General features: G+C 31.2%; 1 protein-coding gene and 1 long non-coding RNA gene across 3 annotated transcripts in view; both read left to right on the top strand.

The window, feature by feature from the left end:
• Window positions 1-25,575, top strand: part of Fas3 (fasciclin 3) — a 171,742-nt gene that overhangs the window by 19,884 nt on the left and 126,283 nt on the right. The gene's annotated exons all lie outside the window — the stretch shown is intronic.
• Window positions 7,022-21,068, top strand: LOC141526312 (uncharacterized). Its single transcript, XR_012479006.1, has 3 exons — window positions 7,022-7,163; window positions 7,846-7,945; window positions 20,056-21,068. It is a non-coding gene; the product is annotated as an uncharacterized LOC141526312 (long non-coding RNA).

Consider the following 25,575-nt stretch of genomic DNA (forward strand, 5'->3'; position numbering starts at 1 on the left):
GGGAGAAATAATAATAATAATACAAGCTTTTTTTATTTATACTATAAAGAGAGCGTGCAATTTGGTGTGGTACAAAGAGCATGAGAAATATAATTACCGAAAAAGCTCAGCGTAAAATGTTATCAGAGATCGTAAAGAGAACAGTGCAAGAGTAGAGTGGAAATGAAATGAAAGCGCAGTTAAAGATGAACGACTGAGATTTTGTTGTGCTATTCAAGTGGCTCGTTCCCTCCTACTTCCCTTGTTCGCTCTTTTATTTACCTTTTTATATATACCTATACATTTATTATGGAATAATAAATTATTTTATTTTATTTTATAGTCGCGTAATACCTCTAAATATATTTACCCATACCTACATATATTACAAGCATTTTAAACATCCTCCTATTAATAATTTTTTCTTATTTTTCATATTATGTCGTAAAAAGATTATATCTTACTACTCTACCGCACGAATTAGCTTTTTTTTTTATAGATAATAAAACTATTATCATTTTTTTTTGCTATCAAATAGTTAATTTATTAATTTTTTCTTTGAGGCGAGTAATTAATTTATAGAATAATAAATTTTTGAAAAGTTTATTTTTTAAGTGCATGGGCTCATAACCTGTTTTTTCAATTTTAAATCTAATATTACACTTAGATTATAATCATTTTTATGATAATAGCCATAATTATTTTTCTTCATTAAAAAAAATTCACACAAATTAAACCGTAAAATTGTAAACTTTTTTAGTATAAAAAAAAAAAAATAATCGCGTAAATAGACGTTAAAAATTTCAATTGACCTGTCACAAGTTATAAATTATGGTATAAACTGGGTAATAATGTTAAGTAGTAATCACCGACAATTAACTTTGAAAGTTGATAGCGGAGCGCAGAGACCTTTCGACCTGAATTTGTTTATAAACGCCTCGTATATTTAACAATAAAATGTTAGCTACAGCTGTACAATCCTCAAACTATTTTTTGTCATTTGGTCTCGGTGAAGTGCGGGACTCGGGCGATTAAACGTCTATATAAGTAAAATAGAAGCAGCAAAGTATAAACTTAAATTCCCTCGGATTTGAGATAGAGCTAGGATTTTTACTGCTGGATATATAGTGTATTTACAGTGAGGCAAATCGGCTCCAGAACGATCTACTTATGACTCTCAGCAGGGTTTAGTTCTTATTGACAAGCTAAGGATTTACAAACTTTAAAGTAGCTACAAGCGCAAAGATACTGACTGTTACTATCGATAAATTCACTCCTAGACGAATACAAAACTTTGTGCTTAGCAGCATATCTACACTATCTAGAGCATGAAACGCGATTATGCTTGCTAGATCTCTGATCAACCGGATAGGATAGGCTGGTTCTACTAGTACGAGAATCTAAACTCTAAACTTCACCCGTTGGACACTCTAAAGATAAAGTTATCCGTTGTGCTCTTTATGGTTAGAAAGCTGTATAACACCTTTACTTCTGCTGGACCGTATTGTTTGACCATTCATCTGAGAATAATCCTTTGTTGAGATTTTATTTCGAGGTTAACAGTCCCATTAATCCGTAAAAGAGAACAAAGATTAAAAATCAAGAGTTCATTTTTTATTTTATTTTATAGCTTGAAATCTATTCTTGTTCTTATTTTATTCACTTGGTTTTATGTCCAAAGTGTCCACGTCATTTCACTTTTTTTAATAATTTATTTTATTTCAACACTCTATTACATTATAAGAGACTAGATAATAATTAAATTTAATTATTTTACATTTTAACAATCTGAATCATCAAAGATAAATATTTTAATAAATTTAAAAATTTTCAAATTTTAATATATACATTTTTTTTTGAAAAATTAAATTTAGTTTAAATTATTATTATTGTAAAACTAGTAAGTTCATAAATTACATGAAACAAAATTCTGAAAGCAAATTCTCGATATTTAATTACAATTAACAATTACGCTGCCATTGTTGATTGTTTGAAGTAAATCGCCGTTAATTAACAGAATCATTGAGATTGCCAAAATCGAATAAAGCAAACAATTGAATTGTTTATGTGACATGAGTTATGAGTTTTATTTATATTGCATTATGATATGATACGTAGTACTATCCATATTTCGACGCAAGTTAATCCGACAATAAATAGAATTTTTTAGTACGTGTCGCAATGTGAACAAGAGTTACGCTGTCATTGCACCGAGAATAAGTGGCCGTATGAAACGGTTCAGAAGTCTCTGCATACATGTTACATTATTATGTATGTGTACGAGTGAGAATACTCTACTATACGGTCTGTGTGCTGCGTTATGCCCCTGGACACAAAAGAATGTGCAACAGGTCAGCATACACCGTTCAAAGGAAGGGGAAAAGCGGCACAACACTTTACCGACTTCTGGTTGACGGTAACACAGGGTCGGTGGGAGGCACCAGCCGTGAGAATATAAGTCTCGACCATACTATATATTGACTATATACTACGTTCTGTATAAATATAACACATATCACTATGTAAAAATATTCTTTCAGTTTCGGCAACTTCAATCCCGAACTTGAAAAAAAAAAAATTATACTGCATAATTAAATGTTTGTTTATTTTATTTTAGATAAATAAATAATTGAAAAGTCAATTTTTATTGTCGGCACTAAAGTATCATTTTCTCAATGGTCGAGTGCACCGAGTTTCCGGGAGTTGAGAAAATATAAATTTATGTACGCTAAAAACATACTCTTGGCGCGATGAATTTTCTGGCACGTATACCTCCCGTGTACATCCGGCAAATTATTGAATTTTTTTTTTTACAATAATACAAAACAAGCATCCGACAAAAAATCCTATAAAAATCTGGCAAAATTTTCTTAACATAACATTATATTCAAGTTTATCTTTTCAGTTAACTTAAAAACGGAGTTTGTCAGAAATATTCAAATTAGTAAAATAAAAAAAAATTTTTTTTCATCATAAAATTTTATTAAGTGACAATAAATTACTACTTTTCAATGAATTAAAAAATTTTTCAATTATTTTTCATAAAAACATTATTTTTCTCAAAAATGTAATTAACGATATATCTTCACCTATTTTTTATTTAAAGAAAAAAAAAATAGATGCAAGTATACTCCCTAACAATTACTATTTTCAAAATTAAAAATTAAAGTTCATTTGAAATAATAAATGACTTGTGATTGATTACTGATGTTTATCGACATACTAAAAAAATTTTTTCTACAATCAATTTCTTCTGACAGACTACCTGTCAAGCTCCCATATATTCTCACAATTATCATCATCTAAATCCAAATAAAATTACACATTGCATTCTCTATAATACAGACTAGCAGTTCAGTCTAAACTAGGAATTTAAAAATAAAATAGTATGTCATGGCTGAGAAAAGTAATATTTTTTCTACCACTATAATTCATAGTAAAATAAATGACAACTATAACTATATTTTCTTACACCAATGAACTTTTAGTCCACGGTTTTGAGCTTTCTGAAGTTAAGTAGCATTGCTGCACACCTGACGTCAGTGAGGGTGCAGCTACCGTGACGACATCAAGGTTATATATATACGCCCAGTTCAACGCACTTCCGTCGTCGTCATCCTCGTCATAGGATAGGATCTCATTTTACTTCTTTGCTTATTACTTCTATTCGGTGAATAGTAGTGCTTTGCTGTATTTCAACTTGTTTTTATATTAGCTTCTTCTTTCTCATAAGCAAAAAATCTATAAAAATCTACTCAATCATCGAATAACCAGTTTAAGTTTCAGTTTCAGTCATATTATATTATATTAAATTTTTTATTCAATCAAATGATCAAATAAATTAGTACTAGAACTAGATAAAAACTAAATTATCTTTGATTGGCTAGATTAATTTTATACACCTGTATTAAAACTAGTGTTAATTCAAAAATAGAATTATACAAGAAAAACAGGTTGTTAATTGCATTAAAGTCGTCGTTGAGAGGATGATAGGAATGCTTATTCAACGGGAATATGTTATGCATCCATCTGTATATATATATGCAATAACAATGTATATTGTATAATATCCATATGTATATATATGGAAAATGGATAATAGAAACCCGCGAAATGGGGCCGTAGGTGCACGACCCGACACCTGTACCTAGCACACGTTCAACTGCTGCTGCTAGTAGTGATGTGAATGTCGAGACGTGCGGACTTTTGACCTCTCAGTACAGTGCTGTCCTAGATTCCCTTCACTCTGGCTCTAGCTCTGTCCTACTCCTATTCCTTCTATTGGCTATCTCGATATCAGGTATCGTAATCGTATTGTATGTTCAATCTCTTCATGCCCCTCGTCAGCGGGATGATCAACCAGTCACGTCGATCGTACTCACGACACAATGCCGTTTACCAACCACACATTCATACATCATGTGTGTATCTTAGACATTAGTTGTGATTAGATCAAAATTTTTTTTTCTAATTTCTTGATACTCTTAGCAGACACCAGACTATTTTTTTTTTGTAAAGCATATCAGTACTTGGATAATATTTAAAATTAATTTTTTTTTATGATGGTTTGAGAAGAAAAATTTCAAAAATGGTTAAATGTTTATTTTTTTTAGCATTTAAAATTGTTTGTTTCAAAATATTTAACTTTTATGAGCACATGAAAATTTTGAACGAAAATTTTGAAACCAAGACGAGGAATTTCAAAGCAATTAAAAGGTTTTTTGATTAATTTTCTCGGTTCAAGATTATTTATCTGATATAAAGTTAGCTTTTCGATCTTTGTAACTTTTTTTTTTTTTTTTTTTTTAAATAAATATAAGTAACTTATAAGTTATGGTTATGAGTTATAACGGTTTCACCGAGGTAAGGCAAACAGGTACGATGTCTGATACTATACCTGATGTCTGGGTTGTATTAGTATCGGTATGAGGATTATGTTTTATCTCATGGTTACTAGTAGATAGAAAAATACAAGAATACTCAATTCACCGGGGTACGAGGCTCTAGATTACGTAAAGTCTAATGTAATAAAATAAAATAGATAGCACGAAAGAATGACGAGTTGAGTGGGGATGAGGATTCTCTGGTGTAAATACCTGTTTCTTTTTGGATCTTTAAATTTAAACATTTTTTTTTTTTTTTTTTTTTTTTTTCCTTTCCATTATGTAATAAAGTGAGACCAGACGGAATGAAGAGTGGCGGTGAAGTACTACAGTACAGTATCTTAAAAAATAGCTGAGATGGGAAGAAAAAAAAAATACCAAGGAAGAGAGAGAAAAAGAGGAGGTCGGCGGAGCGTAGTAGATTTAACACCATTCACCGGCTTTCATTTGCTCCTTGCTTTTACGATTCATACACTCTCTTTGTTCCATGTAAATTGCTCACTGGGAACCTGGAAGTAGAGGGAGCCAAGTACCTACCGGAACGAAGTGCTCCGGGTACTTGCTAGAAATCTACAATTTCATCTAACACTCGCGAATTCGTTAGCTTTAATTTACTTTTTTACGTTGTCATTGTTGTTTATTGTTGCTGTACAGTTCGCACTGCGGTACCCGGTTCTTTTTGGCTTGAAATTGGTGAATCATACGATTGATTTCTTTTTTTGTCTGTCGGTAAATACAAAGAAACAAATTATTAGATTTATGGTAAAAAAAATAAGAAATAATCGAAAAAATCAAAAGTTTTAAAATTGGAAAAAAAAATTAAATATGCTAGTTGTTAATCGTTAAATGTAATCGTAGGTTTAATAGAATGGTATATAGTATTGTAATTTATTTAGAAAAAAATTTTCCCCTCGTTAGTTTTGCAAAAGCGATTAAAAAACTTGAAGCCATTAAATAACTAAACAGTTGTAGTGTCTAAAAATAACTGGATTGTTGAAGTCTACCCAGTAGTCTACACTAGGCGTTTTATCGACATATATACACCTCATACTCTCATTGATAATTAATGAAAAGACTCGAACGAGTTAACAGTACACGCGATAATATAATAGTAAAATCAACATGCCAATACTCGAATGCTTATGTAAAAGTTACATTAATCGGAGTACATAAGCTCATTGTACACGTATATAATACATATCTACACATATAGACCTAGAGATATATTTAACAACTCGCGTGCTTATCTTTGTCAGTAACAGAACTTTTCGAAAAGTATTACAGCGGAAACTTTATTATTGGACTACTCATATAGTCTTTAATATAACGTATAATGTATAATCTAAGTGATGATTAATCGATGCAATTATAAGCTTCTTGCATGACAATAAAAGGTCGCCTTTGGTAACTACTGAGTCACTCATCACGGTCAATTTAATTTATAATTAAATTTTATTTCTATTTTTATTATTTTATTAATCTTGCTCTCGCTAAAAACTACTCAACTTTTTTCCTTTACTTTCATATCCAGCAACTCGGTTATTTTAAAAGTTTATTTTAATTTTTAATATTCTTATAAATATATATATTTTGTTTCCGCATTAAATTGTACTAAACTGTACACTGTAATATTTAATCTTTGAAAGTCATAAAATTTTCCAGCAGCCTGTGGTAGCTGCGCAAAGATAGTTTTATGATGACGAGCGACTGAATCTCTTATAACTTACAAAGCTGATTAACCTCATTAGCAAGACTCTAATTTCACCATTCAACGGTTAGAGCAAAATTACTATTTTATGCATTAATAGACGAACAAACTTGTGCCATGAAAAAAGTAAAAAACTAAACGACTTTAAGCAATTAAAATGTTTAATTAATCACAAATCATAAATATCATTTATTCTGTTAAAAATAACCTTTTACGTGATTTTTTAATAATAACACGTGAGATAAAAGCGTTGTGTTATCTTATCGAGTTTCGGATTATCAGTACCTACAATACAACATAGCTGCGATCACGAATTCTTTTTTCCATAATGAGAATTAGTAATGAGTCATTTTAGCGATTAAATTTTATTATTCATTCTTTCCGAGCAATATAATAGGCATTTGTATTTGGTATACATTAGTATGCATAAAGCAAGTGAGAGAAAGTAAAAATAATAAAATAAAATAAATAGAAAGAATACCTAAAAGCGTAAATAATTTTCATGGATGTGGCATAACATCCGGCGAATGTTTACGGCACTGTTAAATTTCACCTGCGCACCTTCGGCTTATGTATAAAATATACATATATACGTAAGTTATTTTATAAAGTAGAAGAGTAGTACGTCACTGTGATGATCCAGGTGTTACATATATGCTCGCTCAAGTGTAATACAACAGACACTTAATCTAGTTTTATACGGAAATATTACTCACTATTGAAGTTCTTAACGTATTTCGTCTCATTATTTTTACTACTAAAATTAGGTAATTAATTACAAGAGGGAGAGTCGTTTAATTTTAACTTTTCATTTTTTTTTTTTTTTTTTTTTTTTTTTTTTTTTTTTTTTAACGCTATCTCTTAATCTTGGGACAAAATTTGAGAAAATGTCATTTAATTAAAAATTCCCCTTAAAAAAAGAATATTTATTATCTAGATTATAATTGATTCAGAAAAGCACTCGCAATCATTAAATAAAATTTGTAATTATAATTAATCGTTAACTTCATCATAAATATAAATAAAGTAATTAGAAATTATTCCGACATTTTTTACCCCAACTAGGACTCGATCCTGGTAGTATTAATTATCTGCGTGTACCATTTATTACTCAGCCTAACTCGGCTCGGTGAATTGCTCTAAATGTTAATTTATTAACCAACATTTTGTCAATAATCTCGTGAATTAGTTTACTGTTATTTATATATTTATTTAAATAAACTTTGAATAAATAATCTGAAAAAAATTAAATAAAATTTCCTTTTTATGTTTCAGGTATGTGAAGTCAATTTTCATAGTGCACGAGTATTAAGAAATAAAAAAAAAAATAATCGAAAAAAACATCAAAGGAATATTGGCGCAGATGTCCTCTTAAGCAAGTAGCTTAAATTTTTAAGTTTCGTAAATATATTTTTTATGCTGGGTTTTTTTTTCTCAGCTTTACCTTTCTTGTTCCTTTTACGATTTAGCGTTTTTTTCTCATGAGACGAATAAGATCCCAATAAGTTACAGCGTAGGGCTGGTACAACTTTGAGAAAAGAGACTTTAAGACATCGAGAGATGGTGAACGAATAGAAAGACGAATGCTTGCGAAAAGTCCTGAAACAATTCTCTAGAAAGTTTAAATGCTTCTTATCATTCTTTTTACTTTTTAAACTTTTATTTCGATGAATTTCATCCTAGGATCCATTTTAGAAACAATATAATAAATTTAACATTGCACCCGTTACTTTCTTCTCTTACCAAAACATCCAATAAATAAACAGTTTAGTCTTATTACTTATTATTACTGTTATTATCATACTATATATCGATTCTAGATGAATAATATTTAAGTAAAGAAAGAAAGTTTGATTATTATTGTGGTTAGTATGCTACGCCGACAATAAAACCGCTATGATAAATATTTAACATTATTTAATGGTGCGTTTTATGCATTTCTGTCTTTGTATTTTTTTTGATACTTTAATCTTTGGCTATTTTAAAATAGAAAGTCTACTTGAATGCTAAGTACTCGCTATATATACCACCCCGGGCTATATATTGTGTACGAAAAGCCACTATACGGAGAGAGCTATTGCAACAAGAAGCTTTTTTTACAAAGGAATTAGGACAACGTGAAATAAGATAAAGCCACACTTTTTTTTATTATACTATTTAAGGTTGTAACCCAACTTAACCTAATACACTTAATTGTGAGACACTAATATTTTTAAAATTCATTGTTGTTTGAATTTATGAGAATTTTAACCAAATTAACTAATTTGTTTTCGTATATTATTACAGAAAATTAAAAAATTTATAATAATAATAATAATAATAATAATAATAATAATAATAATAATACGGCGGATGAGAATTAATTTATTATGAGTAATAAGAGAAATAATAATAAAATAGATTGGAGGTTCAATCATAAATTTAAAATTTACAAAATATCGAGTATGCGAATTTCCCAACGGATGGGAGAATTTTCATCAATACTATAAAGTAGATTCTATTATATTGCGTGTACCAAAGTAAAATTTCGTATCCCCTGTGACACAGTTGATTATTGCGCTAGTGTCAAAAACCTCAATTTATGAGTATAGCACATAGCCAATAAAATAATTGAGGTCACACCATGTTATGATGGATATTGCGGTTAATCTCACAGTCATGATAAAATCACCCGAGTTTATGTCATGCCTAAATATACGTCATTTTTCAAAGTGTTATTAAAATTTTATTTGTCTGATGTTGGATATGATATTAATCTTTAATCCAACCAACTATTAACAGTTTTCAATCCCAGGTCATTTATATTCAGTCTCCGTACATCTACACCTACTATATCCAGTATTGGAAATTAATATTTAGAGTTGGCATATATAACTTTAATTCCACAAATTGTAAAACATAATTTTAGGGCAACACCAAAATTTGCACTGCTTATTATCAATATTTTAATAATCAACATTCTAACAACAAACATGATTCACCTCTCATGTTGCTAAAGCAATAATTGTATGTATTTGTAAATTGAACACATACTACCCATACCATCATAATTGAAAAACTATATATAACATTATTTTTATGAATTCATGACATGTCCAAATACACACACAATGTAATAATTAATTAATATATAAATATATTAATATACTCATTATGATCAGCATTTCATTCAACTATGCTTAATAATTAGTTTTGGTTATTGGCAATTTACTTTACATGGACTTACGTCCACACATACACATCCACATTTTTATTGATTATAATATAATATATTATTTATGATTTACTAGAATGAATAACTTGGGTTCTTCGATGATTGAGAAATACTAGTGGGATGTTCATTTTTCAGAATAGCGCTGTAAAGCATCAAATAAATTAGATTAGCGAATTGGGAATTGAGACTCGAGTACTAGTCCGAGTGGTGAGAAGATATCCGAGTTATAGTAGCTAGTTACTAGTTGTTACATTACAGGAGAATGATTTCTGTTGCATCAATAAAATACTAGATGCAGTACCTATAGTAGTTCCAATTAACGTTTGGATTAAGTCAAATTCTCGCTAGTGTTTCAGTATTGATATTGTCCTTTCGCTTCATTCATCTGGCGAAGTGCATTTACATGTACATATGCATTGCACTGTTATGCTAGTAATCGAAACTAGCATTGAATTTAATAATTAGAATTTAATCATCATTCATCCGATTTATCCGTAAATAATAAATCTTTGGGTTTTCACTTTATTGTAAAGTACATAATATCGTTTAAATTTTTCATTTAATTATTTCAATTAAATTTATTCGTTGCAGTGTGAAATTAATTATTAATAGCTCAAATTATTTTTTAAAGAACATTTTGAAACTATTTTTTACTTTAAATAATTCTTACCTAATATATGTATTGAAATATTTCCAATTTACATCATCGCTACCTCTGTCCCGTTGCAAACTGGTTTATAATAGATAATGGCAATGTCACAGTTCTACATATAGATAATCATGATAATAAATAAATATATATATATATATATATATATATATATATATATATATATATATATATATATATATATATATATATATATATATATATTAGGTGGGTCAAAAAATCGAATAATTTATTTTTGACTTTATACTCTGAAAAATAGGTTCGTAGACACCTAAAAAGAATTCTCTCCAAGTATAAGCTCTTAATTATAACGGGAAGGTCCTCCGCTTTGCGGGTTTCTAATTTTTCGAATAATCAGATAAAAAAATTTATATCTCGCTTCCAACTGCTTGGAAAAATATTCCGTGGCATAGATTTTGTGAGAAATTGAATGCTTTACAAAAAGGTCTCTTATGACTTTTTCAAAAACTCAACCGATTGAAAGATATTCATAGTTGAAGTTTGGCTATTTTAAGGAAAATATTCGTTTTTATTATGAATTTTATAAGTCGATGAAAAAAATTATTTCGGATTGCGGAACTCATGATTTTGTAGGAAATTTACTGCTCTACAAAAATGGTCTCTTATGATTTTTGATTAAGTGAAGCCGTTACGAGATATTCATCGTCAAACATTAACGAATATCAATATTTCCAGTTTTTGATCAATAATTCGATAAATTTTAATTTAAACTATGAGTTTCAGGAAAATTTACATAAATTTGAGTTTCGATCGATAAAGAAATGTTATAAACAATTTTTTTAATATTGTTTTCAGTCTTGAGCTTGTTTGATTGCATTAAAACAAGAAATTAGAGCATTTTTTCGACATATAGCCAATGATTAGTTTAATTTGAAGTGAATGACATATTTCTTTGTCAAATTTAATATGAAAAGTATTGAATCAAGTGAGAAACAACCAGTATTTAACTTTTTTATAGATAAATTTTTTATTGAATTATCAATTGCAATATAATTGTCTATATTTTTAACATAACAGTACGCTATTACTATAAATAATTTCTTTTATTACAATTTGGGAATGTATTTTGATGTTCTTTGACAACTTGCAATAAGTACTGGAATTGTTCTTCATTTTTGTCAAGCATTGATTATATTCACTGACTAATGCAACAGCTCGCTCTGCTGAATCATTGACAACTTTTAGTTGTTGAAAGTATTCTTTATTTTCGAGATAACTCTCATTAGTAGGCCATAATTCAACATCGACATCAAGAAAGTCATACGGTAGATCGAAGATTTTGAAAAGATTTAATGACTTTTTAGACACAAAGTCACTCAGAGTTCTCTGCGCCAATGAATTCAAATCTTTTTAGCAATTACAAATCTTTTAGCTTTAGAATCTGTACCTTCACGAGTATTAACAGCTTCAACAATACTTTTTTTACTTCTAATGGAACGCCATCGTCAAACAGTGATAAAATGGCAAGTTCATCGCTCAAATACCATAAGTGCGAAATCATTTTTTCACACGTAGCTGAAGAAATCAAAGGATTGATATGTTTGTACTCCAATAAATTTTTCATAAACTGCAAGTCATGATAAGCAGCAGTTGTTGCAGAAGTTGATGAAAACCAAGCTTTTAAATACAATGTGACTATAAAAATACAGAAATGACGAAGACCATGCAATTCTTTCTGAGAGAGTTTGAATTCATCTCTGAATAGATACATTTTCAAACTATAAATGGCCTTAGCCATCCATCTAGCATGATGAACAGCACCAGGACGTTTGAAAGAAATCTTTTCTTGAGGCATTTCTCCAAGGAAAATCAATGATAATTCCAATAATTCTTTATCTAACTTATTATAACATTTCTTTATCGATCGAAACTCAAATTTATGTAAATTTTCCTGAAACTCATAGTTTAAATTAAAATTTATCGAATTATTGATCAAAAACTGGAAATATTGATATTCGTTAATGTTTGACGATGAATATCTCGTAACGGCTTCACTTAATCAAAAATCATAAGAGACCATTTTTGTAGAGCAGTAAATTTCCTACAAAATCATGAGTTCCGCAATCCGAAATAATTTTTTTCATCGACTTATAAAATTCATAATAAAAACGAATATTTTCCTTAAAATAGCCAAACTTCAACTATGAATATCTTTTAATCGGTTGAGTTTTGAAAAAGTCATAAGAGACCTTTTTTGTAAAGCATTCAATTTCTCACAAAATCTATGCCACGGAATATTTTTCCAAGCAGTTGGAAGCGAGATATAAATTTTTTTATCTGATTATTCGAAAAAAATAGAAACCCGCAAAGCGGAGGACCTTCCCGTTATAATTAAGAGCTTATACTTGGAGAGAATTCTTTTTAGGTGTCTACGAACCTATTTTTCAGAGTATAAAATCAAAAATAAATTATTCGATTTTTTTGACCCACCCTAATATATACATATATATATATTATATGTACGATTTATTAACCCCAAAGACATGAATTTCATGGGCGATTATCCTAAACCTCGGGGTATATACGATTGGGGCGTTGTTGAAAAGGTAAAACGGGTGTGTTACGCAAAATAATAACAACAATACAATGGCACATTATAGGGAATAGGGACTTGGAAATGATTGATAGTGACCGGTAAAGTTTTTCTTGGTGCCTGAGCCCTGAGCTGCTACTACTACTGCTCGTTGCGTTGAAACGGCTCATTCGTTTTGCTCATATATACGTCATCGTCACAGCGCAAGCTAGTATGAGCGCAAAACTCATGTTTGTCTTCTTTGTATTCGATAAAACTTGCTGAAGTTGACGTGTGTCATTGATTGATTGCTCATGAGTATAAGCCAAATAAAGTCCGAAATTATTTGAGTTCTTTTCTTAAACTAATAAAGATGTGTCATACTGGTTTTGGAGACACGTCAAATTTTTATTGATTTTGATTTATCTGTATTAAATTGCAATATTTTTAATAGCTATTGAATTCAATTTTTTGTGATTATCGATAAAGTATTGCAGCTTAACTTAAATATTCCTGCGGACATTCTCATGGTGCTTCGAAGGAAAATAATCTACCGGTATATGTATAGTATGGTATATTTCGACGCAGGCTATATACTTTATTGAAAGGTTATGAGTCCATGACAAATTCCCACATGTACAGACATAAATTTGATATTAAAAATAGCATTCCTTAGTACCCGGGACGACGGTATATATAATACCTTATACGCAAGGATTGGATCGTATGTGTGCAATGTAGTGACATTCTGTATAACTTACTTGTATTATATTGATATGTCATATATTATATATACATATATTCAACGTAATATCATCATCGTATCACATCACTTTGCACTCCATTTAATTTAGTTCATTCCGGATTGGCAATAACTTAATACAAACATTTAACCAACTCTCATCATGAACTAGGGATATCGCGAGTAATATCTATCAGAGTATGACTCATTAGTTTTATTCGAATCTTTATTAAATTTATCCCATAAATTTTTATTATACTTAATCAAAACTTTCGTCAAACTTTATTTCTTAATCATTTATTTATTAAATTTTTTAAGCGCAAAATTTTACTTTGGGTTTTTTATTTTTGAAATGCATTTATTATGTATTAAATAATTTTTTTTCTAATCAAAGAAAAATATAGAATGATTAACAAAAATATTTATTTATTTAAAATTTTTTTTTAACCAAGTCTGGTATATATAACTCTTAAAAATATTTGTAAACATAAAAAATGTTTATATACTTGCTTTTATTTTAAATCATCCGTGAACTTGTTCCTTGAGTCTGAATATAGATATGTAAAGGTTAATATTGTCTCTTCCGGGTGTGCTGTCTCGTTTATCGTCTACTTGAGTGCGTCTCTATAAAAAGCGATATATGAATAATATATCTGTATAAATATGTGAATAGACGCATAGAAAAAAAGTAAAGTGAGTATCCCCTTCCGGGATATTCTTATCTAGTGAGTAGCGAGTTTCTCCCTTCCGGTGGTAGACGCATGTACACATCAGTGACCACCCTTTGATTAATCTGCATACAACATACTTGGCGGCACGTTAAAGTCATAACTATACACTAGTATGCTGGCGCACTAGAGGATCGTGTCGCTGATAAATAAGCTACGCAACGTTTGTGACGGCGTGTTCGTGGCGTCCGAGTTACATTATACACATATACTAGATAACACGTTGTGTCAACGTGCGCCATTTAGTTTAGTTTGGAACCTTGTACTTTGCGCGACATCACTGACATCACTTTGTAAATTCGATACACTGTGTGCTTTGTATACTAAAAGCTGTGTCATCAGCCCTCGGGATTTAATTTCGTATACAATTTACTTGATTTCTCCAGCACTCCAACAAAATGCTTGTCAAAAAAAAAAAAATAAAAAAAAAAAAAAAGCTCCAGGCAAAGTCAAATTTGAATTATTTAACTTTGAAGCGTTCGCCAATTTTTACCCACTTTTATTGCATATATTTTTGGAAATATGTCTGCATATATTGCATACGTGGTCACTCAGTGAAACCTTATTCTTCATGGTATAGTTTACTACCAAGTACAAGTACAAGCTTGATGAGAGAACTTTGGCCCCGAAATTAGCATTAATATTGCATGGACCAAGAGCGAGACCTTATTCTGGTGCTCGACTACAAAATGTAGAGTGTACGGCAATACATACACGCTCGTGAGGTACAGCTTTGCCCGAAGTAGAGAGGAACACATAGCACGTCGAAGCTAGCAGAGGTTCCAACAGCGGACATCGCATACAAATTTATCCGACGATTTTCGTCTGCCGATGTACTTTTGCACGCGTAACTTGTTTGCTTTGCCTGCGCACGATTCTCGTATTGCTGCGCCTTTATTTTGTTCTTGTTGTTAGTTTAGTTTAGTTTTTTTTTTTTTTTCCACTCAAGTTTATTCTTTTTTAGAGTCACTTTTTGGACCGTACCGTGTTATATATCTTTGACGCGTGACTGGTTTTATTGATGCGTCCTGAAGAATTGGATTAATTATTTATAATAAATTGGGTAGTATTTCGTGTGTCGGAGACCGTTTTATTGGAACAATAAACAGTAGTTACGTTTATTATTTCTGGTTCTAGTGGCAGTTTGTTTCAATGACAGAAAATTTACGGAAGATTCATTCTGTTGAATTAATGGTGTATTTTATCTACTCGATTTTATTTCATAATCCGTTTATATACATCAAAATATATTCTGTTATTTTTTTTTACGATGACCGTCTTTTAATATCAAATTACGATGGGTATAAAAAAATTATATCAAATCTATGATAAATAAAGCAATTATCTACTATATTCGAACTAGTTACACAACTCAAATTTAATATTTATTGGAATAAAAAAAATACTCTGTTGATATTTAATTTATTAAATATCAACTTTCTCTTTATAATAAAAAAATATTTTTCATTTCTAATTAGTAAATATCCTTAAAAACATAAAACACAAAACTTCAACATAAATTAAAATGAAAAGTTGAGATTGAAGATGGAACAAAAAAAGTAATTTTATGAATATTACACTAGCCAGATCATTTGTTAACTTTATAAAACGCGAGACAATTCAGCTGGAGTGTTTTTTCTTAGCAACCTCCCGCGTTCTTCATTTTATTTTTCCTTATTCTCAACTTTTTCCCTACTGCTTTGCCGCTTCAACTTTTCATACGGTAGTTTTTCGTGAAAATTGCACTCCTAACCTTGTACATGCATATTTCATACGGAACGATGTAAACCGCTAGCCAAAAACGTTTTCTCCACTCCACCCTATTCTTCCCTTCTCCTTTCGTTTTTTTTTTTTAAATATTTTTTTTTATAATTTTTTGAGCTTCTTTTCTTTATTTTCACTCTCTTTCATTCGTCTCATTCTCAACTCCACTCCTGCTTTTACTCTACTTGTTCTCGAACTTTTTCCCCTGAAAGTTTGTATGGTTTGCGAAGCGCAGTTCGGTAACAGTTCTCTAAGCTCCAATACACTGGAAAAATATACAAATATATAGATATATATATATATATATATAATATGCAGATACAGACAGACGGTGATGCAGATGGGGATCTCGATGTAGGAGTGCAAAAGTATAAGAACGAGCTAAAGTCATCAGCGGCTGGGTTCAAACTCAACGTTAATATATAACGTAAAGATACACTGGAATAACAGTCAGCCGCTTTTACTGGTTTTGCTTCTGCTTCTGGTTCTGGTTTTCATTCTCTTTCTCCTTCTGATACCAGTCAGAAGTAGTTACTTCAGATACAGATACAGATACCTGTTTAATTTTCACCGCCAGTACGATATATTTCAACTTTTGACCGCACGCGGTCTTGTCGATGAGTATAGCTACTTCATTATCTGATTTGAGTTTTGTTTTAGTTTTTATAAAAATAAATCAAACACTCTACCAATTACTTCTCGTTTCCTAACTCTCTGAACTTTATTTGTACCAATTACAAATTATCATTTAATTAATTAAATAATTTTAATGAAAATATTTGTTCTTTTATTTGCAAATTGAGTATACAGATTTTTTTTTATTCCAGTAATTTATGATCATAAAAGTTTTATACACAATAAACAAAATATTGTAAATTTAATTCAAAGTTTTGATTATTTTTCTCTGTAAAAATTGATAACTATGATTTAATTAATTAGAATTTTGGTCATAGAAAATTGTACAAAAATTTCCGTCCAATCACGCATCTACCAAAGACTAAATTTGAATCTTTCAACCAAATAATGTAATAATGGACAGCTTTCAGTCAAAGCTCAAGTCCAAACTTGAGCTAGCTGTCAAAAAATAACAAAATAGGGTCTGACAGTAAAATATATAATGTCTAACGATGACAAAATCCTATGGCGGATGTTGGTGAGTTATCCAATAAACTTGGAAGTCCATGTGTGGTCAGTGGAAACATGTCCAGTAGTCTAACCGCGTACGACCGACATACCGTTCTCATCATTGTGATGCTTGTACAGCGGTTTGAGTTTGAGTATCCTGGTATCCTATCGCATCTCGCATCCTACGGCGACCTCAGAGCTTGACGTAGCTTTACGTGCCCTGCAGGGATTTGGTGGGTAGGAGAGCTCTAGCTTACTTCTGCCATACCAAATGGTGGATGCGGATCCTCAAGACAGGCTATCTCTTCGTATCCTATTCGTATTCTATTCTAACTTGTGTTGTGTAGTAGCAATCGTTCCTCAAGTATAGTACGGCGGACACTCTACTACACTACCTTAGCCTTAGCCTTAGCTTTGCTTTCAGCTACACACTACATTGATAAGCACAATAGTTGTCACAATACATCCAAATGCTTCTTCGCGTGGTATGAGCCCAGAGTCTAGAATCTCCTTTGTTATTACTACTATTATTATTATTGCTTGTTGTATGTATCGAGATTTCAAGTAAAGCGGTAACATCAGAGATGCCCTGGGGGATCACCAGTGACTAAGACCAATAGTCTGCTAGCTAAAGGGTTTTAAGCTATATATAAGAAGATGGTGACTTCTCCCGACCCTTTGAGTAAATAACTTACGAGGACAACTTGTCAATTTAAAGAGTCGAGTTTAATTGCTGGTATTTTCGTTGTCAAATTGATACGATAGCAATTAATCATTGAGGCTATTCATAAAATAAATACACAATTAGAAAAAGACAATAAATTATTAAAAAAATTTTATTTATTTTTGTTTCGGGATTTTTATTTTTTTCAATGTGAAAAATAGATTTTACTAAACGTTTTCATTATTTAAAAGTTGATGTTGACAACTTGAATTATATTTATGTTTGCTTACTTTATAATAGATTAACAGCTGTCTAGGCAAATTAATTAAAACTAACAAGTTGTTAAATGTTAATTAGTATTGACTATCCAACTGTCTGGGCATCTATAGTTAAGCTTGAAAATAATCTATTATCGTGTTTAGATAGTAAAAATAATAATCCAGTTGACATTTGTCCGTTCATATAATTTTTTATATTTCCTAATATTTTTTAAGCTTGAGTTAATTTTTTTTTTTTCGCCTATTAAATTATTTAATTGATAAATTTTACATAAGAAAATAGTAAAATTAAATAAAAAATTTTGGTCTATTTAATTATACATATAATCAGAATTACTTGAATTATTCCATGATTGACACATTTTTTTTTCTTTTAAAATCCATAATTTACTCTCCATCCATTTACATATTTATGAATATAATAATATATTTGAATTGTTGAATAAACCCAATAATAATATGTGACATCTAGCGTAATGTAAACTATCCAGACTATTGTATTCCACATCAAGTTAGCAGGATTATTAATAATTATAACAATAATAATTCATAAAACATCCAGAGCAACATAATATTAACTATAAGTAAGTTTATGTTACAACATGACACATCGTACACACCCGTCACTTGTATTGCATATTAGTACATTGTATATTATATATATATATATAATACATATTGTACATATATGATACACCTCTATCGGTCTCCGAAGAATCTGAGACTTGCAAATCACAGTGACATGCTTTAAAATTACGCATGGTTGGCCGAGTTAAAATATACGCCATGTGTAAATAATAAGCCAACTTGACTCTATCAAATGGTATAGTTGTAGTGTTCACATTTTATATATTGTGCATAATAGTATTGTGTATATGTATACTACAATTTACAATCCTCGATCCACGATTTGCGATACAGCAATTTCATATGTAATACGTTATGTGGATGTATGTATATACGTACGGCTGTCAGCAAGCATTGGGACGCACCGGAGAAACGAAAGAGGAAGCGACTGCACCGGAAGAAGGGCGGTACGGAGACTGAACCAAGAGTACGCTCTACTCTCTGTACTGTGAAGTAGTTGTGCTGTATGGTATATAATATCATATCACAAGTAAAGTACAGCGTTGTAGAATTAAAGTGAGAGAACGAGAGTCGAGAGAAGCGAAGAGAGTAGTACGTACGTATGTCATGAGAGACAGCTAAGCTCAGCTCTTGGCTACGACAGATAGAGAGGAACGCAATGATGGTCATAAATCCTACGAATACAACTACACACACGTATTATATGTTTGCGCGTATGTTCCTCTTATACTACTCCTAATTGTCATTCCTCGCATTGTCCTTCATACCGGCGTCACATTACACTATATAATTTATACCTATATTATCATCATCATCATCATCATCATCATCATCATTATCATTACTATGATAAAACGATTAAAAATCTCGAGCCCCGTAAGAGTAATGTATAGTTATTACTAAATACTCGCGCAGATTATATTACTATTTTTTAGATTGGTGTTAAGCTATTTATAATACGATTTATTGACAGTATTATATATCAGTATATACAATTAATAATCCGGAACAACGGATATGTTGTGTTATTTTATAATTAAACGTGGATGATTTATAATCAATGAATCATTTTAACAGCTTAATTCAATTGAGTTCGTTATTAATGAATCATGAATAATAATAATAATTATTATTATTATTGTTATTAAATATTTATAAAAATTTTTTTTTCTGTTTCAGGTATGTGAAATCTTCAAATCATAAAACAAACAAACAAGCCATTAAAAATGACTGATACAGATGTCCTCAAAATTCTGCAAGTAGCAACTCTACTTGAATTATTATTTAATTTTTTTTATGTCTGTGATTTTTTATTTTATCACAAATTTTTAGATGTGTAATTTTTGACTATACAATACCCTTTTTACGAATAGAACGGTATGATTACAAATAATAATAATAGCAATAATGATTTGATTTGTATGCGGATATATTTCGTGATAAGTAATGATGAGCGAATTTTCAAGAGGAAATAGACTAGAATTTGATATGACCACTACTTATTTCTAGCAGGTACATTGCAAAATCAGCGAGATATTGGTATTTTTCTTTGTAGAATGAGAAAATCGGGTGCTGTACATGGATGTGTGTATATACATAGGAAGATGTGTGGTCTAGATGTGTATACATGGTGTGCATAGGGTACATAGAAGGTTAATGGAAATCGATTGATCGATTCCGCGATTTCCGATAGTGTTCATTCGTCATTTACCGGTACTGCGCACACCACTGTAAACTAAAACTTATATCACACATGCACAGAAACGTTCAGGTCTACTGCAGCCAATATTATATCTATACAATAATATATATATATAGTAGTACAATTCTGATGGATTCATATCTATGTAGGCCGGCGTGCAAAGACTCGTACTGATATCGACGTGTAGCGTACAAACCTCTTGTTATCAACCATTTCATTTTTATTGTTCGATTTTTTGTTCTTGTTTTGATTGGAAATGCGGGCTCACATGAATTTGATTAATCAGTTGTTTCTATCAACTATAAATTATTTTTTTTGAGAAATTTAATGTAATAAATAAATATTAATAATTAAAATGAGCTGGATTAATTTGTATTAAGGATAAAAAAGTATTAATTTGTTTTTTCAAGAAATTTTTAAAATATACGGGCTCCGCTGTTATGTCGGAAATCGGAGATGAGAATAGAAGACAAGAGAAAGAGAAAGAGAAAGAGAGAGAAAGAGAAAAAGAGAGAGAGAGAGAGAGAGAGAGAGTGTGTGTGTATGGATCCTTTACTTATATATGTGATATACTACTCTGAGCCATTCATCATTGTTTTAGTGGATGCGTTTACTCCGCCTCTTAAGCTCAAGCTCTACGCCTTAATACTCAGCACTACTATATAAATATATATGTACATCTATTATATACCTGTGCATGCTAGAATTCACAAGGATACGCAACTACCTCAGCGTGGCTTCACAATTTGAGATTTAGCAATATATATAGTTTACTTGCTTCTTAAACATGCTACAAGCCTGTTAGCAATTTGCGTAAGGTATAACTTACTGTTCTCTAGTGCTTTGTACTGGTACGTTTCTTTGTTTTAAGTGCTTCAAGTGCGAGATTAACTGTCACTTTTGGATAGTTTGATGTTTGAATGTGGAAATGGTTTTTGGAAATTAAAATCTGTCAAAGAAGAATTAAAAAAATTTTTTTTTAATTATTTTAAGTATTCTAAATTAATCAGCTATAATTAGAGATTCTTGAACAAGATTTTCCAAGTTCTGAATTTTTTATTTTTTACCTTGAAAAATAAAGCGTTTTAGAAAAGTTTCATTTGCCTGAGACCAAAAAAATTAAATTCAAAACTCGCATAAATTTAACTTTTAATAAGTCTAAAAAATTTTTCGCTGCTTATTTAATTTTTATTAGAAAAAAATTTGAAAATATTCTTATAAATTTGACAAAACATTAAAAAAAAATCGAACTTTCATCACCTATGTCAAGTATACTTTTCTCTGTGATTTAAATTCATAATAAAAAAAATGTACTATCAGATGCACTAGTATATAGGCAGGTTATATTTTAAAAGTCAACAAACACCGTGAAGTTTAGACTTATCCTAGTAGTGCTATGTGTCATTGTGGATCTAGGAAACATTGTATGATGGCTGTAGTTGCTGAGATATTGCCTACAGTTGGAGTATTCCACACATGCCTGTTACGTACACACAATGTATCATATGTATCTAACCAGACATGCACACTACTATCTTCACCCGTATATTTTCGAGTCCCAAAACCCCGTTGAGCAGAAAGAGACGGCTAATGCGAAAAGTTTAGTCATTCGCACGATGCAGCTGACTGTCGAACTCAACATTTTTTTCTTATTTTTGTTTTTTTTTTCTTTCCTCTTTTTGGCTTATTCCTCTTATCCACTATACACTCTGCCTCTTTCTTCCTCGTCATGCTACACGCGAAACAACCGTGGAACATTGTGAAGATTTTATTGCTTAGTAAGCTTATTTGTCGCTGTAAACTTTGGGGTGAAAATAAATAACAAATATAAAGTAAAAAAAATAAGAGATTTTTTCAGGAGAAAAATCATCTCTTCACCTCCAACTTCTGCTTCTCGTTTTTTCTTTTTTAAAATTTTTTTTCGCCATATATTGACTACATATCGCGCACAAGAGGGTCTTTGAGAATGAAATTCAGCTGGATGGGATTTAGAATGCTTTAAATCTACTGCAGGTGACTCATGAGTCCAGTGGTATCGTACATTATACACGCCGCGATTGGTGGTCGCGTTTACCACCACCTAGTACTTGCAGAGCAGCGTGCTGACCTCGTTTTATTTCTTTCACCGCTAAGTAAAGCCACAGAAACCTCATTGTCATTTTTTCACTCCATGTACATACATACTGCATGTACTATTATAATATAATACATGATCACATTTTATACTTAAATTTTCCAGCCCTTGGTTTAATTATTTTACTTATTAAAAAAATTTTACACCTGAATTTTCGATAAAAATTCATCAAACTTAAAAACATTTTTTTTTTTTTTTAATTTATCAGATTAATAATTATAATTATAATTATTAACCACTTATGCAAATGAAATTCACGGCACGTATTTACTGATGCACGTTTCGTAGTGACTGTGTCCATGCGTTAATTCAAAACTCGAATCATGGTGTTTGCATACTTACACCACTTTAACCTAATCCGTATGCATAAATGACACAACTTTATATATACACATTACCTATGCATATGTATGTGTAGATATATTCGTGTACAATGTGGACAAGGATCATTAAATCTGTGTCCGTGTACACATACACTCGAAAATTAGTACGGTTGCATAATTTTATTTGTATACAGCTAAATATTCCCTTTATATTATATTATAATATATATTATTATAATTTTATTCCATCTTTTTCTCCTTGTTGTGTTTAATTATTACTTATCATTAACTTGGTAATTAAATGGTCATAATTGAAGCTCCAGGAGAATTGTTCCCCAGCCACAATTACACGTGTTTGTAATTTAATACGATCCTATAATTGAATAATTTAACCGCGATGCATTTGTATAAACAATTCATGGTAAATTATATTTATTTTGATTGTAATTTTATTATTATCTAAAAAATTAAAAAAAAATTTTAAATCATAAATAGTCTCAAAATTTTCTTTTAAATAATCTATTATTTCATTACAAATTTGTATCAACAGTTAAATTCAAACATTGAGATTCAATTATCCGCAAAATACTCTAGTAATTAGTAATTAGTTAAATAATTACAGGATATAAAATGCATTAACCCTGAAACTGTTTGGCGAGTGGCATAGTTTGACATATTTGTACAAATTTTTGCGGTCGTTTAATAGTCTCGTGGAAGGTTTAATTCGAGTGTCAGGTGTCTATTTTACATGGGCACAATATCTGTGTATATATATATATATATATATATATATATATATATATATATATATATATATATATATATATATATATATATATATATATATATATATATATATATATATATATATATATATATATATATATATATAACTCTAGGATTAAGCAATCTGAATGTGATGGGACACGTCGAATTAAATCCTCGGAGTTGAGAATGTCATGATATAATTCTCTGTGGGTATGTCTATGTCTATATCCGCCAGGGTCTAGACCCAGAAGAACAGAGACAGAGTCTTATTGCGCTTATACTAAAACATCAGCACATACTCCCATGGATTCATAGTACAGACTTCCAGAGTGCATGTACTGGTTCTCTATCCGCAATAATAGACTACTCCTATCCACCGACGAATTTCGTTAGAAATTAATTCTGTTGAAGCAAACGCTCGCTCACATTGAGTATGCAATTTAAAATATATCTATAGATGTCACGATGCAGGGTAAGGTAAAGTAAGCCAGGGCAAGTGGTGTAAGGTAGAGCAAATGGTAATCGATTGGGAGGTACGATTCTCTGAATTCTGTGCTACTAACACCTACAACACCTATACCGTCTTCCCCTACATTCATCCACAAATACCCGACGATAGTTCAACAGCCGAGGATTTATCAGCCACGGTCGAGTTGTTGCTGCCAACACCGAAATTGGGTTCACGTTTGTGTTGAGAATCGAAAAGGAATAAGAAAACATGCCCTGCTATTCACTACCCATTCTTGTGCAGTAAAGACTCTTGGGTCTTGGGTTTAGTTCGCGTTCTTGTGCTCTACTTGCTCTAAGCAGTCTCAGTCACGGTCTTGGTTTTGGTCTTGGTCTTGGGCCGACTCATCGCCGGTTTTTGAAGAGAGCTGCTGGCATCAGCGGAGCCAAAATGAGCAGACAGAGACAGAGACAGAGACCGGGTATGCCCATGGGCGTTAATCGGCAAAAGACGGGAATAGACAGCCAGCATGGCTGCTTGCTATAAGCAGTTAGTATAGTAGTCTAAAGAAAGACAAGAGAATAAGAGGAGAGAAGTTAAATGGAGCTGCAGGTGTACAAAGCCGAGTGAGGAGAAAGAAAGAGAAACACGCCAAGAGTGGTTGATTTGCTTGGTTTGCCACGGACAATAAGGGGACGCTGGCTTTGTCTTGAGGTAACACCGTTCAAAGAGGGCTTTTTCTCTTTCCTTCTCGCTTTGCCATTCAGCTTCCATTCGAGTATTCGTTCATTTAGCCTCTTTATCTTCCATTTCTTTTTCTCTGGTTAGGTTTCGCGTTCCATTTCGTTCATTTGGTTGCTCGAGGCTTGCTGTACATCTTTCTGGGTCTATACTTTGGAGTCTCGAGTCTTGAGTCTTTAGTTTGCAGTTTGTAGTTTCAGTTTCTTCTTTCCTTCTTTCCTTCTTTCCTTCGTGATAGTTATACACCAGTCCACCCTTTAGGATCTTCTTGGTTAAGCACAACTGGGATCTTCCGGCTTTGCATTCAGCTTACTGTGCTTCCAACCACTAACCTGGTATGTAGTGGGATCGGAAGGGTCTAGGTCCATACATCGATACCCGGATAGTTGGTATACGGATGGGTATCACTATCGTTGTTATTCCTCTTCTCGGTTTGGTGAAACACCTGCAAGTTTCTTCCGAGTTGAGGCAGAGGATCTTCCACCAGTTTGCCCATCGCTATATAATATAATATCCCTCGAGACAAAGCCATTCTACTATATCCGTACATCCCAACTAAACCACCGAGCCACTGTCCGACCCA

This window comes from Cotesia typhae, unplaced genomic scaffold, assembly GCF_013202065.1.
Source record: "Cotesia typhae breed Kobodo isofemale line unplaced genomic scaffold, CoteBio_Ctyphae contig_33, whole genome shotgun sequence".
NCBI lineage: Eukaryota > Metazoa > Arthropoda > Insecta > Hymenoptera > Braconidae > Cotesia > Cotesia typhae.